This window comes from Octopus bimaculoides, chromosome 12 (assembly GCF_001194135.2).
Source record: "Octopus bimaculoides isolate UCB-OBI-ISO-001 chromosome 12, ASM119413v2, whole genome shotgun sequence".
NCBI lineage: Eukaryota > Metazoa > Mollusca > Cephalopoda > Octopoda > Octopodidae > Octopus > Octopus bimaculoides.
In genome coordinates, this window is record NC_068992.1 from 28,083,415 (window position 1) to 28,088,331 (window position 4,917).

The window sequence follows — 4,917 nt, forward strand, 5'->3', positions numbered from 1 at the left end:
ATATATAAGACCGCGTTCTGCCTCATCTTCGAAACGCCTAGTTTAGAATTGAGGCAGCTGATGAAGGAAAAGTTCCATAGGTGGCGCGTCTGTTTTCCTATGTGTTCGTCCTGTTGTCTGTAATCAAAGTCCATTTTTGTGCTTTATGTTCCCGTTCCCTTTTCTGACGTCCTGTACCCGGATATGCATCTATATATACATGTAGATGTAGGTATCTACATACATGTATGTATACATGCATATGCTCATATATCATTTGTATTATATATATATATATATACACACACACATAAATTCATACATTATACATAAATTCATTCATACTTAAAACACGCACACACACACACGTGTGCGTGTGTTTATACATACATAAAAAATCACCAAAAACCTGCGAAGCTTAGCGGAGCAAGTGAAAAGATTTTCGAAGTATTCTGCTGTTATGAAAGGTGTTGAGACTTGCCATTTCCGTTGTTCCGTTTCTGTTGCTTTTTCCACACCGTTATAGATCATTCAATTCTCACTTGTGATCCTTATCAATGTTCATGTTCTCTGGTTCTACGATGACGAACGGGAAGAAATTCCAAACTATAATACTTTTAAGAGGGCCATTTTTGAAACTTTTATTCTTTTATTTGTTTACCTGTTTCAGTCATTTGACTGCGACCATTCTGGAGCACCGCTTTAAAGGGTTATTTAGTCGAAGAAGTCGGCCTCAGGACTTATTCTTTGTAAGCAAAGTACTTATTCAATCGTTTTTTTGCCGAACCGCTAAGTTACGGGGACGTACACACCAACATCAGTTCTCAAGCGATGGTGGGGGAGACAAATATAGACACACACACACACACACACACACACACACACACACACACACACACACACACACACACACACACACACACACACACACACACACACACACACACACACACACACACACACACACACGCACACACGCACACACACGACGGGCTTCTTTCAGTTTCCGTCTACCAAATTCACTCACAAGGCTTTGGTCGGCCCGATACTATAGTAGAAGACACTTACCCAAGGTACCACACAGTAGGACTGAACCTGGAACCATGTGGTTGGGAAGTAAGCTTTTTATCACACAGCCACGCCTAATGTAATTCTATTTTCTGGTCATGTCTTGGGGGATTCCGCCTTTTCCTTTATTATCATCGATCATGTTAATATGTACTTTTACATTCAAATACATTCGCAGCTATGTGCTTACACACTAAACATTACACACATATGTGTGCGTGTATGCATGTCGAAGAATATAATACACAGTTACATAAACTCACTCGCATGCACATACATACATTCGCACACCCGTACACAGACATATATATAACAATGCAATAGGGACCAAGGAGATCTTGGCAAATTAATTGAGAAGCATCTCCAAGTTATACTAGGCCAAGAAGTTACTCCAAAAGAATATGCCAGTATTCCAATAAACCCAGTGGATCTCAACTGGGTCCATATGGCTCCTGAGGGTCCATATAAGATTTTATGGGGGCCAACACAACAAAATAGTAAACTGGGGGTCCACAATAGTATTTTAAGGACCCCTGAAAAATTTTGCTTTAGATGTATGTATTAGTATGTATTACAAGAAACAGCTAGGTTTCTTTCTCTAGCATTTTACATTGTTCAACCTATAGAATTTAATGTGTGAAAAGCAAAATAGGAATTTTGAAAGAAGTTTCTATAAAACTAACTTTTAATCATTGAATGGCAATAGGGCCACACCAGAATAAAATAGTAGTTAAAGGGGTCCATAGGTAAAAATGGTTGAGAAACCCTGATTTAACGGGTCTATACAAAGTTAAACACTTGTGTAATGATTTCAGGCATCCTGTAAATCTCTGTAAGTATCAATGGTTTAACTGGTACATATTACACAGTGTATGATTTGATTAACAAATAAGAATGGAAGCTCAAAACATCCTTACGATCTATAGATTGATTGTTTCGCTGAATTGAAGTCTGAATCTCACCTGATGAAATAGCATGGTTACACAGTATTGTTTTATTCTTTTACTTGTTTCAGTCATTTGACTGCGACCATACTGGAGCACCGCTATGTTACGGGGACGTAAACACAACAACACCAGTTGTCAAGCGGTGAGATGGGGGCAAATACAGACACAAATACACACAAACATAGATATATGCATATGTGTGTGTGTGTATGTGTATACATACATACATGTACGCATACATAATACGTACATACACACACACACACACACACACAAACACACATATACGACGGGATTCTTTCAGTTTCCGTCTACCAAATCCACTCACAAGGCTTTAGTTGGTCTGAGGCTATCGTGGATGATACTTGCCCAAAGTGCCACGCAGTAGGACTGAACTCGGAACCATGTGATTCGGGAGTAAGCTTCTTACTACACAGCACGTCTGCGCTAGTAGAATTACGTGATGTTATGTAATGCACTATCAATTGTTAAATAAATAATCATGCTATTGAAACGAGTGTAGTACTGTTTTGAGCTGTCCATTCTTAATTGTTGTATATATATATATATATATATATATATATATATATATATATATATATATATACATACTGAATTACAAATATAAATACAATTTCAAAATACAAATGCTATTCTCACATGTTTATTAAAAAGATATACACACGTACAGTAAATGATTGGTTACACATTACACAATTAGAGAAAAAGATACAATAGTTTGACTTAATTTGTCTGATGATTACTTAGACTTGAAACCCAAAACCACAATTACTATATTTCAATTTTTAATCTACTTGTAACGTGGAATAGTTTATATAGTTTTCTTTGTATTTAATCATCCATCACATTCTCTGTTGTTCATATATAAACATATTGACATATTAAAATATTGGATAACTATTTGCTTAATGATTTTGTTCTGAGAAGCAAGAGCATCGTCTGTAGCCCAATACAGATGATAGTTCGAACTTATGAAGGTAGGTTAGTAGTTAGTGGCGGATGGGGGGAACTTAAGTAGTGAAGCAATTTTAAGATGGAAGAAGAATTCGGAAAAATACATTATAGAAATCGGTACACTTTTTGTGGGGAGTGTCGATCTGGAAATGTTTTTCTATCTTGTGAGCCAAAGCGAATAAAAAGAACAAAAAAATGAGAAATTACGCTCAAACAAAGCTATAGAAGCAGCTTGTTTTAAACATTTTATCTTAAACGTTACATGTTGTAATGAAGGAATCACCACACGTTTAATGATGTAAAAATCGATTCACTGCATGTCATGTATGACAAAGCATGCAGTGAAGATTTAAAATATTTTTAGCTAGGTTAGTGGTTGGGGTCGGCGCTCACGAACGCAAGATCGTGGTTTCGTTTCGTAGACCATGCGGTGCGTTGTATTCTTGAGCAAAACACTTCATTTCACGTTGCTGCCGTCCACTCATCTGTAGACGAGTAACCCTGTGACAGACTGGTGTCCTGTTTAGGGGTTATGCAGTGATCTCGGTTACTTACTTGCCTTGGAAACTGGATAACTGACCCGGCCCGATGAGTCCGAGAACTAGATAGAATAGGTCTAGGGGTGGATGATGATGAATTGTGTGTGTCTGGATGTGTTTGGGAGAGAGAGAGAGAGAGAGAGAGAGGGAGGCTTCGGAGTGAATCTAGCAAAAAGCCATTTTGCCAGTTTTCTTCAAAAGACAAATAAGTATTTTTTTGTCACTCTCTCCTTTCTTAGAATCCATAATTCATATAAACTATACTGATTTCAAATTTTGGCACAAAGCCAGCAATTATGGCTGGGGTGGTGGGGAATGGCTAGTCGATTACATCGACCCCAGTGTTCAACTGGTGCTTATTTTATCGACCCCGAAGGGATGAAAAGCAAAGTTGACCGTGGCAGAATTTGAACTCAGAACATAAATACAGACGAAATGCCGCTAGGCATTTTCCTCGGCGTCTTAATTCTGCCAGCTCATCGCTTTATTCATGTAAACTATATTCTTTTCTACTCTCGGCACAAGGCCCGGAATTTTTTGGGAGGGAGCCAATCGATTAGATCGACCCCAGTACTCAACTGGTACTTTATTTATCGACCCCGAATTCGGCGGAATTTGAACTCAGAACGTAAGGCCAGACGAAATACCGCTAAGCATTTCGCCCGTCGTGCTAACGTTTCTGCCAGCTTGCCTCCTCTCACGTAAACTGTATTGCGATAACCTATGAGACTCTATTCTTTCCTCTTGCTCCATTCTTGTGAAAACTGTTACGGTTTATCGTATCTGGGGAAACTGAGTTTTTATCAAACGAAAGATTTCACTTCTTTTTTTTTTGTATTCGTATAAAAGCATTGAATCATTTGAGGCCTCTGTAGAAATGAAACCCAGCAAATGAGGGCGAAAGTTGTTGTTATGGAACTAAAGGTAAATAAAAACAATTTTAGCATGCAGCATTATATATTCAATAAAGGTGGATTTGGCTTGCGGCCCACACTTTGTCGACACCCTACTATAAAGTTTAGGACACAATAGTTAGAAATAAGTGGAATAAGGTATCTGGGTTAGGATATGGGGAGTAGGGTTTGTTGTATTTCTACCTGAAAACTCCCTGTTATTTTGGGCAATTGAGTAAATATAAAAATTTAATAAATGGAGTAATACGCATATGTTAAATGAATTCTTTTATTTCCAACATATGTTTCGAAGATTACAAATAGTCTTAAAAATGTCTTGCGGTTAAGCTGGTTCCTATGTATTTCCCTGAAGAGAAGATTACATCTTTATCAACATCACTTATTCCTTTGGAAGGAACCATTTGTAATCTTCGAAACATATGTTGGAAATAAAAGAATTCATTTAACATATGCGTATTACTCCATTTATTAAATTTATATATATATATTTATATA